Here is a 15,000-nt window from a genome sequence, read left to right on the forward strand (position 1 = left end):
GACCGAGGCCAGCACCGACACCTCGCGTGTTTGAGGACACCTGAGGGCTCGCGGGGCCACGCGGCCGTCACACAGCCCGAGTCGGTAAAGCCCGAGGAACCCCGTCGAAGCACGAGGGGGGCAGATTCGGATGGGGCGACGCAGAGAGGCACGCGCCCCGACCGCCGACGCTACCCGCCCGTCACCGCGGCCCCCTACGGCTCAGGGGACTGCAAGACAACACCTCCAGCATGAAACGGGAAGCGAATTGGAAAGGAGACCGCCCTGCCTGAACACCGGACCCCGACCGTGACTCCCTTGTGACGGGGAGCACAGCAGAAGCCGGCCCGCCGGGGGCCCTCTCCGACGCGACCCGAAGTGCCTCATCGATCAGGTGGGGAAGGGAAAGACAGGAAAAGCAACGGCCCCCGCGGCCACGGTTCCTGGGACAACAACAGCCACAACGCGCACCTGACCGCCAGCACCCCCGGGGAGAGTGAAGACGGCAGACGCGGGGCTCTGCGTGCGAGCGAGAACAAAGGCAATGTCTGCAAGAGGTGCTCCAGCAGCCTGAACACCGGCACCAGCCGGCCCGCCGCGGAGACTCTCCGACATGCCCAGAGAACGCCTCAGAGGGCGCTGCCTGTAGGTCTGGATCAGTAGGAAGGGGGGAGCGGGAGGCGCCGCCATCCACCCGCCCCCAAGACAACGGTTCCCTTTAAGCGAGGGTCGACAAGGCCAGAGGAGAAGCCGCGGCAAGGCTTGACTCCTGCCATCGAGGGTCTTTTTAAGCGTTCGAGAGCACCGGCAACCACCGGGCTTTTACCTGGCCCCACGGGGAACCACTTACCCCGGAGGAAGGAAACGGAAAAAAATAGACCGACACAAAAAACCCGTATCTCACGCGAGGTGCAAGCCTCTGGAGAGTCTCGACACCCTCCAGGTCCCCTGCGCGTTGAGCTGCCAGCCCACTGGGACCACTCAAAAAACGCTTTCGGGATTCCCCCTCTAAAAAAAGCACGGGGGGGGCTCCAAGCTTAAGGCCGGAGGGAAAAAAAAAAAAGAAAAAGGACGAGGTGCCGCTCCCTCGACCGTGACGGTGCAGACCTCCTTTTTCACACCAAGCCCTCCAACATCAACCAGGGAGACCAGAGCAAGCCAGACACCACGGGCCGCCCACGCATGGCCAAACCCCCGGGAAGAAGGCAAGGTGGCACCGCTGACACCTCGCCCGTTGGTCATCGGGCTCTCGGCATGGGAGGCCAGAGAAAGCCGAAGCAGGCTCAAGACTCTACGGCCGCCTGCACGACTCAAGCTCACCGCCAATGACAGCGGGCAGCTGCACCGGCTCTGCCCCCCGACGTGCAGGGGGGGACAGGGCTCCAGCTTAAGGCCGGAAAGAAAAACGCGTTCTAGGGGGGGAGAGCCAGCAAAAGCCACGGGAGCAGGCTCGAGACTCTCAACCCCCGGAGTTCATCTGCATTGGACTGGCCAACCGCCGGGAGCGGCAGCCCCTGTGTGTGTTACTCTTGCCCGCTTCGCAGGCGTCCCCAGCTTAAGGCCGGGGGTGGGGGTGAAAAGAAGGATGAGGCGACGCCACCTCACCGCCAAACATTCCATTCCCTCTTGGATCAGACCCTCAAAGGAGCTGGCGGCAGCCACGGGAGGCTGGACACCATCGGGGGGGGCAAATTCTCGTCCTGATTCACCTTTTTGCCCAAAATCAGCGGGGTCATCCCAAGGGACCCAACGGAGGAGAAGGGAGAGAGAAAAGCCACTGGGGCAGGCTAGTCTCCCCCCCACAGCGTTCGAGTGCCTGGCGACCGCCACCAAGCATCAAGCTCTGCCCGGGGTGAACTCGGCTTCAAGCCAAACCCTCAACACCGGTGCCAGGCATGCAACGGACAGCGGTTGCGACCGTTCTCCAACTTTCCCCGGGTCTCTCGACTGTGCTGGGGTGGGGGTTTGGCATACCAGCGCGAGAGAGCAACCGTGCCGAGCAAGCAGGCAATTTGAGCCACCACCGGGACAAGAGCCACCTCAACGGCCGACCAGCGCCCCACTTAACACCGGCCGCGCCGCGGGCATTGCAGCCGCTCACGAGCTGAGCTGCAAGCGCGAGTCACCGCTCGCCCCTATAGTATGTAAAACTAAGTCCACGCCCGGTTTCGCTTTCAAGAGAGCGACTATGGACTTTACCGGGGTGGCGCTGTACTGCTGCCGCTTTCTACGATGACGCAACTGGAGGCAGCGCGAAACAGCGACCCCTTCGAAAACACCAAGGCAGCCGCAGGGAGCACAGGTCTACCCCGAAGGTCCGTAAGGCTCGTCATGCCGGTGCCGGGTAGACCGCGAAACGATGCAGAGCAGGGTGGACCTGGCGGAGCAAATAAATAGACCCGGCGGCATCTCGGAGCCGGGAAGGCACGGCGGCTCCGCCAGAGCGAGGAGGAAACCGGGTGGCGCTGCGGAGCAGGGTAGACCTGGCAAACAACGCGGGAGACCGGGTGGCGCTGCGGAGACGGGTAGACCTGACCAACAGCGACGGAGACCGCAAGACCGGGTGGCGCTGCGGAGACGGGTAGACCTGGCTACACCGCAGGAGCGGGAACGGGTGACCGGGTGGCGCTACGGAACCCGGTAGACCTGGCTAACACCGCCGGAGCCCAGGAGGCCGGGTGGCGCTGCAGAGCCGGGTAGGCCTGGCGACACCGCCGGAGCCGTAAAGGGAGAACGGGTGGTAGCGCTCCGGAGAAGGGGAGGCCTGGTGGTACCGCCGAACCGGAAAAGAGAAAATGGGTGGTGCTGCGCATACGGGAAGAGCTGGCCAACACCGCCAGAGCTCGGGAGACGGTGGCGCTGCGGAGCCGGGTAGGCCTGGCGGCACCGCCGGAGCCGGGGAGACCAGGTGGTTCTGCGGAGCGGGGTAGACCGGGCCAACACCGCCAGAGCCGGAGAGGCCGGGTGGAGCTGCAGAGCCGAGTGGGCCTGGCGGCACCGCCGGAGCGGGGAAGGAGGACCGGGTGGTTCTGCGGAGCCGGGTAGACCGGGCTAACACCACCGGAGCCCGGGAGGCCGGGTGGCGCTGCGGAGCCGGGAAGGCCTGGCGGCACCGCCGGAGCCGTGAAGGGAGACCAGGTGGTTCTGCGGAGCGGGGTAGACCGGGCCAACACCGCCAGAGCCGGAGAGGCCGGGTGGCGCTGCGGAGCCGGGTAGGCCTGGCGGCACCGCCGGAGCGGGGAATGGGGACCGGGAGGTTCTGCGGAGCCGGGTAGACCGGGCCAACACCGCCAGAGCCGGAGAGGCCGGGTGGCGCTGCGGAGCCGGGTAGTCCTGGCGGCACCGCCGGAGCGGGGAATGGGGACCGGGAGGTTCTGCGGAGCAGGGTAGACCGGGCAAACACCGCCGGAGCCGGAGGGGCAGGGTGGCGCTGCGGAGCCGGGAAGGCCTGGCGGCACCGCCGGAGCAGGGAAGGGGGACGGGGTGGTTCTGCGGAGCCGGGTAGACCGGGCTAACACCGCCGGAGCCCGGGAGGCCGGGTGGCGCTGCGGAGCCGGGTACGCCCGGCGGCACCGCCAGAGCGGGGAAGGGGGACCGGGTGGTTCATCGGAGCCGGGTAGACCGTGCAAACACCGCCAGAGCCGGAGAGGCCGGGTGGCGCCGCGGAGCCGGGTACGCCCGGCGGCACCGCCGGAGCCGTAAAGGGAGACCAGGTGGTTCTGCGGAGCGGGGTAGACCGGGCAAACACCGCGAGAGCCGGAGAGGCCGGGTGGCGCTGCGGAGCCGGGTAGGCATGGCGGCACCGCCAGAGCGGGGAATGGGGACCGGGAGGTTCTGCGGAGCCGGGTAGACCGGGCCAACACCGCCAGAGCCGGAGAGGCCGGGTGGCGCTGCGGAGCCGGGTAGTCCTGGCGGCACCGCCGGAGCGGGGAATGGGGACCGGGAGGTTCTGCGGAGCAGGGTAGACCGGGCAAACACCGCCGGAGCCGGAGGGGCAGGGTGGCGCTGCGGAGCCGGGAAGGCCTGGCGGCACCGCCGGAGCGGGGAAGGGGGACCGGGTGGTTCATCGGAGCCGGGTAGACCGTGCAAACACCGCCAGAGCCGGAGAGGCCGGGTGGCGCCGCGGAGCCGGGTAGGCCTGGCAAACACCGCCGGAGCGGGGAAAGGGAGATCGGGTGGTTCTGCGGAGCCGGGTAGACCGGGCAAACACCGCCGGAGCCCGGGAGACCGGGTGGCGCTGCGGAGCACGGTAGGCCTGGCGAACACCGCCAGAGCCCGGGAGGCCGGGTGGCGTTGCGGAGCCAGGTAGACCTGGCTACAATGCCGGAGCCCGGGAGACCGGGTGGCGCTGCGGAGCCGGGTAGACCTGGCGACACTTTCGCAGCCGTGGACACCTGGTGGCACCCGCTGTAGCTGGTTGTGCGTAAAACCAACCTTTCCACGCACCTTTTCACCCCGTACCCCAACTTTTTCGAGAGTTAGGAGTCTCTGCTTCCGGATGGGGTGCCCCACTGCCAAGTCCGCGCCTCGAGGGTTTATTTTTCCTTTTCTTTTCTTCCTCCTCCTCCCCCTACTCCTTCTCCTCCCCCCCCCCCCAAACTTTTTACCGTTGTTTTTTTTGGAATTTTATTTTCCGGCTTGAATTTATTTCTTCATTTCCCGGGAATAAAATACGTTGACCAGCTGTAAATGTGTCTGCAGGTGCCAACTCAGACATACATGCTTCCCCCCCCAAACAGACATACACACAGATAAGCGCGCGAGCACCACCCCCCCCGCCCACCCCCCCCCCCCTTCCTCTCTCTCCCGCCCTGAGGAGGTCAGGTGCTTCTCCTCTCCAAGCAGTCTGTCTGGCGCCCCCGAGGAGGGGGGGCGGGGGAAGGCGCAGAGAGGTAGCTGGATCCTCCTTCAGGGAGGAGTGGGCGGCATTTCCCGCCTAGCCAAGGGTCACGGGCTCATTTGTGGCGCCAGCAGCGGCAGGGGAAAGGAGGGGGGTGGTCTGGCACAAGGGAAGGCAACAGGGCGGTCGGCGAGCCGGAGTCTGGTGGAAAGGTAGGCTGAAGAAGAGATGGTTTCCCTTTTGACAAAGATTTCTGTTTAGGTCAGTTGAGAGAGTTTTGGGGGTTTTGGGCTTTTATCCCTTCCCCCCCACACACACCCCCACCCCCACCCCCACCCCCGGCTCAGCGTTCGTTTGTTTTTCAACTCGTGGCAGCAGGTGGAGTACAAGGGGGGGCGGGCGGCAGGCAGGACTGCAGCAGGGCGAGTGACTGACTGAGAAAGAAACGCGGGAGTCGGGGCAGGAGCACGGGCTTGTGCCCCGGGAGCCCGGGGTCGAGACTGCACGGCGCCGGGACTCCCTTCTGCCGCGCGGCTGGGAAACAGGAAGAGACGCCGCTGGGTCCTAAAGTCTCCCCGCGGCGGTGGCAAAGCCGGCAACGGTGGGCAGGGACAGGAGTGAGGAGACAGAGACGCCGCTGGGTCCTAAAGTCTCCCCGCGGCGGTGGCAAAGCCGGCAACGGTGGGCAGGGACAGGAGTGAGGAGACAGAGACGGCGCTGGGTCCTAAAGTCTCCCCGCTTCAACTTCCCGTAGGGGCGGCTGGGCAAGGAAGCAAGCCACACGGTCCAGGAATCGGGGGGGGGGGGTGGGGGGGTGTGTGTGTTCCTGTGTCACAGTGAACCGTGTGCGAGGCCGACGAGGAGGGGTGGGGCAGAGAAGGGAGGCTGGCGGGCGGGGGGGGGGGTTGAGGCACGGGGTGGGGGGGCGGTGGGGTTTGGGGAGGGGGTGGGCGCGGCGGAGACAGGGAAGGGCAGCCAGGCTCCAATAGGCAGCATGTGTCACAATGAACCTTTTATCGGGGTGACGGTGGAGAGGGATTAATGGCGGCCGGGTTTGCAGCAAGCCACAGGGTGCAGGGCTGGGGCGGGGAGGGGAATAGCCTATATCACAGTGAATAGTATGTGGGGTTGTCGGGGGGATGGGGGGAGGTGCGGTGGAGACAAAGAACGGCGGCTGGGCTCATAGGGGAAACCTGTGTCACAATGGACCTGTTGCCAGGGTGACAGTGGAGATGGGGTAATGGCGGCCGGGCTCGCTGCGGGCCACGGGGTGCGGGCTTTGGGCGGGGGCAACCTGCATCGCAATGTACCTGTTGAGGGCATGAGGGTGGAGACAGGGTAACGGCAGCTAGGATCGCAGCAGGTCACGGGGTGCAGCGTGAGTGGAGGGACGGCCTGCATCACAATGAACGCGTTGTCGGCATGACGGCGGAGACGGGATAACATAAGCCGGGCCCTCAGCGGCCCTCGGGTTGCAGGGTTTCGGCGGGGAACGGCCTGCGTCACAATGAATCCGTTTTCAGGGTGACGACGGAGAGGGGCAACGGATCCCGGGCCCGCAGCAGGCCTGGGTTTGCAGGGTTTGGGCGGCGGCAGCCTGGGTCACAAGGAAGCCGTTGTCGGGGTGGCGGCAGAGAGGGGCAATGGACCCCGGGCCTGCAGCAGGCCTGGGTTTGCAAGGTTTGGTCGGGGGCGACCTGCATCACAAGGAAGCCGTTTTCAGGGTGACGGCGGAGATGGACAACGGACCCACGGCCTGCAGCAGCCGTGCGTTTGCTAAACTTGGGCGGGGGCGGCCTACGTCACAATGAACCCGTTGTCGGGGTGACGGCGGAGAGGGGAAAAAAACCCCGGGCCCGCAGCAGTCCTGCATTTGCAAGGTTTGGGCGGGGACGGCCTGCGTCACAATGAACCCGTTGTCGGGGTGACGGAGGAGAGGGGCAACAAACCCCAGGCCCGCAGCAGTCCTGGGCTTGCAAGGTTTGGGCGGGGGCGGCCTGCATCACAATGAACCCGTTGTCGGGGTGACGGAGGAGAGGGGCAACGGACCGTGGGCCTGCAGCGGAGGGCGGCAGTGGGTGAGGAGTCCGAAAGCCAGGAAGGGACAAGAAAAGGTTTGCAACTGTGTTGATAATGCCGCCTTGTTGTCTTGCAGCCCGCGTCATCGGCCGCGTCGATGCGCCCCATGCCTGCGTGTGTCCGTGTGATGCGCTCGTGTCGGCTCCCAGTCGACCCCATTCCCTGGAAAAGAGCAGCGAAGTAGCTCCTCGTCCTGAGGGCCGTTCTGCTAAGTCGGGAGGGTCCTGCACCCAATCAGGTACTGCGATCAGGTACTGCCCAAGGAAGCCGATGTCGGGGTGACGGAGGAGGGGGGCAACAAACCCCGGGCCCGCAGCAGGCCTGGGTTTGCAAGGTTTTGTCGGGGGGGACCTGCGTGACAATGAACCCGTTGTCGGGGTGACGGTGGAGAGGGGCAACGGACCCCGGGCCCATAGCAGGCCTGGGTTTTCAAGGTTTGGGCAGGGGACGGCCTGCGTCACAGGGAAGTCGTTGTCGGGGTGACGGCGGAGAGGGGAACAAAACCCCGGGCCCGCACCGGGCCTGGGTTTTCAAGGTTTGGTCAGGGGCGGCCTGCGTCACAATGAACCCGTTGTCGGGGTGACAGCGGAGAGGGGCAACGGTCCCCAGGCCCGCAGCAGGCCTGGGTTTTCAAGGTTTGGTCAGGGGCGGCCTGCGTCACAATGAACCCGTTGTCGGGGTGACGGCGGAGAGGGGCAACGGACCCAGGGCCCGCAGCAGGCGTCCGTTTGCAAGGTCTGGGCGGGGGCGACCTGTGTCACAATGAACCCGTTGTCGGGGTGACAGCGGAGAGGGGCAACGGTCCCCAGGCTCGCAGCGGGCCTGGGTTTGCAAGGTTTCGGCGGGGGACGGCCTGCGTCACAATGAACCCGTTGTCGGGGTGACGGCGGAGAGGGGCAACAAACCCCAGGACCGCAGCGGGCCTGGGTTTGAAAGGTTTGGGTGGGGGCGGCCTGCGTCACAATGAACCCGTTGTTGGGGTGACGGAGGAGAGGGGCAACGGACCGTGGGCCTGCAGCGGAGGGCGGCAGTGGGTGAGGAGTCCGAAAGCCAGGAAGGGACAAGAAAAGGTTTGCAACTGTGTTGATAACGCCACCTTGTTGTCTTGCAGCCCGTGTCATCAGCCGCGTCGATGCGCCCCATGCATGCGTGTGTCCGTGTGATGCGCTCGTGTCAGCTCCCAGTCGACCCCATTCCCTGGAAAGGAGCAGCGAAGTAGCTCCTCGTCCTCAGGGCCGTTCGGCTAAGTCGGGAGGGTCCTGCACCCAATCAGGTACTGCGATCAGGTACTGCCCAAGGAAGCCGATGTCGGGGTGACGGAGGAGGGGGGCAACAAACCCCAGGCCCGCAGCAGGCCTGGGTTTGCAAGGTTTTGTCGGGGGGGGGCCTGCGTCACAATGAACCCGTTGTCGGGGTGACGGTGGAGACGGGCAAAAGACCCCGGGCCCATAGCAGGCCTGGGTTTGCAAGGTTTGGGCGGGGGACGGCCTGCGTCACAATGAACCCGTTGTCGGGGTGACGGCGGAGAGGGGCAAGAGACCCCGGGCCCATAGCAGGCCTGAGTTTTCAAGGTTTTGGCGGGGGACGGCCTGCGTCACAGGGAAGTCGTTGTCGGGGTGACGGCGGAGAGGGGAACAAAACCCCGGGCCCGCAGCAGGCCTGGGTTTGCAAGGTTTGGTCAGGGGGCGGCCTGCGTCACAGGGAAGTCGTTGTCGGGGTGACGACGGAGAGGGGCAACGGACCCAGGGCCCGCAGCAGGCCTGGGTTTCCAAGGTTTCGGCGGGGGACGGCCTGCGTCACAATGAACCCGTTGTCGGGGTGAGGGCGGAGAGGGGCAACGGACCCAGGGCCCGCAGCAGGCCTGGGTTTTCAAGGTTTGGTCAGGGGCGGCCTGCGTCACAATGAACCCGTTGTCGGGGTGAGGGCGGAGAGGGGCAACGGACCCAGGGCCCGCAGCAGGCCTGGGTTTGCAAGGTTTTGTCGGGGGCGGCCTGCGTCACAATGAACCTGTTGTCGGGGTGACGGCGGAGAGGGGCAACGGACCCAGGGCCCGCAGCAGGCCTGGGTTTGCAAGGTTTGGGCGGGGGACGGCCTGCGTCACAAGGAAGCCGTTGTCGGGGTGGCGGCGGAGAGGGGAACAAAACCCCGGGCCCGCACCGGGCCTGGGTTTTCAAGGTTTGGTCAGGGGCGGCCTGCGTCACAATGAACCCGTTGTCGGGGTGACAGCGGAGAGGGGCAACGGTCCCCAGGCCCGCAGCAGGCCTGGGTTTTCAAGGTTTGGTCAGGGGCGGCCTGCGTCACAATGAACCCGTTGTCGGGGTGACGGCGGAGAGGGGCAACGGACCCAGGGCCCGCAGCAGTCCTGCATTTGCAAGGTTTGGGCGGGGACGGCCTGCGTCACAATGAACCCGTTGTCGGGGTGACGGAGGAGAGGGGCAACAAACCCCAGGCCCGCAGCAGTCCTGGGCTTGCAAGGTTTGGGCGGGGGCGGCCTGCATCACAATGAACCCGTTGTCGGGGTGACGGAGGAGAGGGGCAACGGACCGTGGGCCTGCAGCGGAGGGCGGCAGTGGGTGAGGAGTCCGAAAGCCAGGAAGGGACAAGAAAAGGTTTGCAACTGTGTTGATAATGCCGCCTTGTTGTCTTGCAGCCCGCGTCATCGGCCGCGTCGATGCGCCCCATGCCTGCGTGTGTCCGTGTGATGCGCTCGTGTCGGCTCCCAGTCGACCCCATTCCCTGGAAAAGAGCAGCGAAGTAGCTCCTCGTCCTGAGGGCCGTTCTGCTAAGTCGGGAGGGTCCTGCACCCAATCAGGTACTGCGATCAGGTACTGCCCAAGGAAGCCGATGTCGGGGTGACGGAGGAGGGGGGCAACAAACCCCGGGCCCGCAGCAGGCCTGGGTTTGCAAGGTTTTGTCGGGGGGGACCTGCGTGACAATGAACCCGTTGTCGGGGTGACGGTGGAGAGGGGCAACGGACCCCGGGCCCATAGCAGGCCTGGGTTTTCAAGGTTTGGGCAGGGGACGGCCTGCGTCACAGGGAAGTCGTTGTCGGGGTGACGGCGGAGAGGGGAACAAAACCCCGGGCCCGCACCGGGCCTGGGTTTTCAAGGTTTGGTCAGGGGCGGCCTGCGTCACAATGAACCCGTTGTCGGGGTGACAGCGGAGAGGGGCAACGGTCCCCAGGCCCGCAGCAGGCCTGGGTTTTCAAGGTTTGGTCAGGGGCGGCCTGCGTCACAATGAACCCGTTGTCGGGGTGACGGCGGAGAGGGGCAACGGACCCAGGGCCCGCAGCAGGCGTCCGTTTGCAAGGTCTGGGCGGGGGCGACCTGTGTCACAATGAACCCGTTGTCGGGGTGACAGCGGAGAGGGGCAACGGTCCCCAGGCTCGCAGCGGGCCTGGGTTTGCAAGGTTTCGGCGGGGGACGGCCTGCGTCACAATGAACCCGTTGTCGGGGTGACGGCGGAGAGGGGCAACAAACCCCAGGACCGCAGCGGGCCTGGGTTTGAAAGGTTTGGGTGGGGGCGGCCTGCGTCACAATGAACCCGTTGTTGGGGTGACGGAGGAGAGGGGCAACGGACCGTGGGCCTGCAGCGGAGGGCGGCAGTGGGTGAGGAGTCCGAAAGCCAGGAAGGGACAAGAAAAGGTTTGCAACTGTGTTGATAACGCCACCTTGTTGTCTTGCAGCCCGTGTCATCAGCCGCGTCGATGCGCCCCATGCATGCGTGTGTCCGTGTGATGCGCTCGTGTCAGCTCCCAGTCGACCCCATTCCCTGGAAAGGAGCAGCGAAGTAGCTCCTCGTCCTCAGGGCCGTTCGGCTAAGTCGGGAGGGTCCTGCACCCAATCAGGTACTGCGATCAGGTACTGCCCAAGGAAGCCGATGTCGGGGTGACGGAGGAGGGGGGCAACAAACCCCAGGCCCGCAGCAGGCCTGGGTTTGCAAGGTTTTGTCGGGGGGGGGCCTGCGTCACAATGAACCCGTTGTCGGGGTGACGGTGGAGACGGGCAAAAGACCCCGGGCCCATAGCAGGCCTGGGTTTGCAAGGTTTGGGCGGGGGACGGCCTGCGTCACAATGAACCCGTTGTCGGGGTGACGGCGGAGAGGGGCAAGAGACCCCGGGCCCATAGCAGGCCTGAGTTTTCAAGGTTTTGGCGGGGGACGGCCTGCGTCACAGGGAAGTCGTTGTCGGGGTGACGGCGGAGAGGGGAACAAAACCCCGGGCCCGCAGCAGGCCTGGGTTTGCAAGGTTTGGTCAGGGGGCGGCCTGCGTCACAGGGAAGTCGTTGTCGGGGTGACGACGGAGAGGGGCAACGGACCCAGGGCCCGCAGCAGGCCTGGGTTTCCAAGGTTTCGGCGGGGGACGGCCTGCGTCACAATGAACCCGTTGTCGGGGTGAGGGCGGAGAGGGGCAACGGACCCAGGGCCCGCAGCAGGCCTGGGTTTGCAAGGTTTTGTCGGGGGCGGCCTGCGTCACAATGAACCTGTTGTCGGGGTGAGGGCGGAGAGGGGCAACGGACCCAGGGCCCGCAGCAGGCCTGGGTTTGCAAGGTTTGGGCGGGGGACGGCCTGCGTCACAAGGAAGCCGTTGTCGGGGTGACGGCGGAGAGGGGAACAAAACCCCGGGCCCGCACCGGGCCTGGGTTTTCAAGGTTTGGTCAGGGGCGGCCTGCGTCACAATGAACCCGTTGTCGGGGTGACAGCGGAGAGGGGCAACGGTCCCCAGGCCCGCAGCAGGCCTGGGTTTTCAAGGTTTGGTCAGGGGCGGCCTGCGTCACAATGAACCCGTTGTCGGGGTGACGGCGGAGAGGGGCAACGGACCCAGGGCCCGCAGCAGGCGTCCGTTTGCAAGGTCTGGGCGGGGGCGACCTGTGTCACAATGAACCCGTTGTCGGGGTGACGGCGGAGAGGGGCAACAAACTCCAGGCCCGCAGAAGGCCTGGGCTTGCAAGTTTTGGGCGGGGGCGGCCTGCGTCACAATGAACCCATTGTCGGGGTGACGGAGGAGAGGGACAACGGACCGTGGGCCTGCAGCGGAGGGCGGCAGTGGGTGAGGAGTCCGAAAGCCAGGAAGGGACAAGAAAAGGTTTGCAACTGTGTTGATAATGCCGCCTTGTTGTCTTGCAGCCCGCGTCATCGGCCGCGTCGATGCGCCCCATGCCTGCGTGTGTCCGTGTGATGCGCTCGTGTCGGCTCCCAGTCGACCCCATTCCCTGGAAAGGAGCAGCGAAGTAGCTCCTCGTCCTCAGGGCCGTTCTGCTAAGTCGGGAGGGTCCTGCACCCAATCAGGTACTGCGATCAGGTACTGCCCAAGGAAGCCGATGTCGGGGTGACGGAGGAGGGGGGCAACAAACCCCGGGCCCGCAGCAGGCCTGGGTTTGCAAGGTTTTGTCGGGGGGGACCTGCGTGACAATGAACCCGTTGTCGGGGTGACGGTGGAGAGGGGCAACGGACCCCGGGCCCATAGCAGGCCTGGGTTTTCAAGGTTTGGGCAGGGGACGGCCTGCGTCACAGGGAAGTCGTTGTCGGGGTGACGGCGGAGAGGGGAACAAAACCCCGGGCCCGCACCGGGCCTGGGTTTTCAAGGTTTGGTCAGGGGCGGCCTGCGTCACAATGAACCCGTTGTCGGGGTGACGGCGGAGAGGGGCAACGGACCCAGGGCCCGCAGCAGGCGTCCGTTTGCAAGGTCTGGGCGGGGGCGACCTGTGTCACAATGAACCCGTTGTCGGGGTGACGGCGGAGAGGGGCAACGGTCCCCAGGCTCGCAGCGGGCCTGGGTTTGCAAGGTTTCGGCGGGGGACGGCCTGCGTCACAATGAACCCGTTGTCGGGGTGACGGCGGAGAGGGGCAACAAACCCCAGGACCGCAGCGGGCCTGGGTTTGAAAGGTTTGGGTGGGGGCGGCCTGCGTCACAATGAACCCGTTGTTGGGGTGACGGAGGAGAGGGGCAACGGACCGTGGGCCTGCAGCGGAGGGCGGCAGTGGGTGAGGAGTCCGAAAGCCAGGAAGGGACAAGAAAAGGTTTGCAACTGTGTTGATAACGCCACCTTGTTGTCTTGCAGCCCGTGTCATCAGCCGCGTCGATGCGCCCCATGCATGCGTGTGTCCGTGTGATGCGCTCGTGTCGGCTCCCAGTCGACCCCATTCCCTGGAAAGGAGCAGCGAAGTAGCTCCTCGTCCTCAGGGCCGTTCGGCTAAGTCGGGAGGGTCCTGCACCCAATCAGGTACTGCGATCAGGTACTGCCCAAGGAAGCCGATGTCGGGGTGACGGAGGAGGGGGGCAACAAACCCCAGGCCCGCAGCAGGCCTGGGTTTGCAAGGTTTTGTCGGGGGGGGGCCTGCGTCACAATGAACCCGTTGTCGGGGTGACGGTGGAGACGGGCAAAAGACCCCGGGCCCATAGCAGGCCTGGGTTTGCAAGGTTTGGGCGGGGGACGGCCTGCGTCACAATGAACCCGTTGTCGGGGTGACGGCGGAGAGGGGCAACGGACCCAGGGCCCGCAGCAGGCCTGAGTTTTCAAGGTTTTGGCGGGGGACGGCCTGCGTCACAGGGAAGTCGTTGTCGGGGTGACGGTGGAGAGGGGAACAAAACCCCGGGCCCATAGCAGGCCTGGGTTTTCTAGGTTTGGTCAGGGGCGGCCTGCGTCGCAATGAACCCGTTGTCGGGGTGACGGCGGAGAGGGGCAAGAGACCCCGGGCCCATAGCAGGCCTGAGTTTTCAAGGTTTTGGCGGGGGACGGCCTGCGTCACAGGGAAGTCGTTGTCGGGGTGACGGTGGAGAGGGGAACAAAACCCCGGGCCCGCAGCAGGCCTGGGTTTGCAAGGTTTGGTCAGGGGGCGGCCTGCGTCACAGGGAAGTCGTTGTCGGGGTGACGACAGAGAGGGGCAACGGACCCAGGGCCCGCAGCAGGCCTGGGTTTCCAAGGTTTCGGCGGGGGACGGCCTGCGTCACAATGAACCCGTTGTCGGGGTGACGGCGGAGAGGGGCAACGGACCCAGGGCCCGCAGCAGGCCTGGGTTTGCAAGGTTTGGGCGGGGGACGGCCTGCGTCACAATGAACCCGTTGTCGGGGTGAGGGCGGAGAGGGGCAACGGACCCAGGGTCCGCAGCAGGCCTGGGTTTGCAAGGTTTGGGCGGGGGACGGCCTGCGTCACAATGAACCCGTTGTCGGGGTGACGGCGGAGAGGGGCAACGGACCCAGGGCCCGCAGCAGGCGTCTGTTTGCAAGGTTTGGGCGGGCAAAGGAACAATAAGAAAAGAGGAACGGGGTGCAAGCGGCATGCGCGTGTTTTTGTTTGCTCGGAAGATTCTGCGGCCAGGCGGCATCCTCGACGAGGTAAGCTAAATGGGTATCTGTGAATTCGTTACTTAGTTAATTCATTGTCACTAGACAATTAGCTGATGAAGTTCATTTGTTTATGAGTAAAAAAAAAAAAAAAAAAAAAAAAACCAAAACAAAAAACCCCACTAGCTAACTACCTTTGAATTAAGAATCGAATTGGGATGAATCCTCTTCATTCAGTTTTAATTCATGTATTACAGTTTGTTGCTACGCTAAGAGCAATCAACGCTCAATGGACACACACATCGGCGGAAGTCATTTCCAGGGCCAGGAGTTTTAATTTGCGCGTGTGTGATGATTAAAAACATAGCGGCGGGGCTGTCGCCAGGTCCACCCTCCCTGGCAAATCGGCGGGGGGGCGCGGGGGGGGCGCGGGGGGAGGGAGAAAGGGGGGTGAGGTTGCGGCCAGGTCTACCCCGCCGGAAATCATAGCGGCAAGGTCGTCGCCAGGTCTACCCCTCCGAAAGAACGTGGCGTCCGGGCTGCCAGGTCTACCCCCTCGTCGGCGGGGGGAAAAAAAAAATAAAAAAAATAAAAAAAACTAAAAAAAAAACACCCCAAAAGCGGCGGGGCTACCGCCAGGTCTACCTACCCTGGCAAGTCGGCGGAGGGGTGGGGGGGGAAGGGGGGGGGGGGGGAAGGGGGGGGCGGGGGGTTCGGGTTCGGCCAGGTCTACCCCGCCGGTAACAACATAGCGGCAAGATCGTCGCCAGGTCTACCACTCCGAAAGAACGCGGCGGCCTGGGCTGCCAGGTCTACCCCT

The sequence above is a fragment of the Colius striatus genome, chromosome 28, assembly GCF_028858725.1.
Source record: "Colius striatus isolate bColStr4 chromosome 28, bColStr4.1.hap1, whole genome shotgun sequence".
In the NCBI taxonomy this organism is placed as follows: domain Eukaryota; kingdom Metazoa; phylum Chordata; class Aves; order Coliiformes; family Coliidae; genus Colius; species Colius striatus.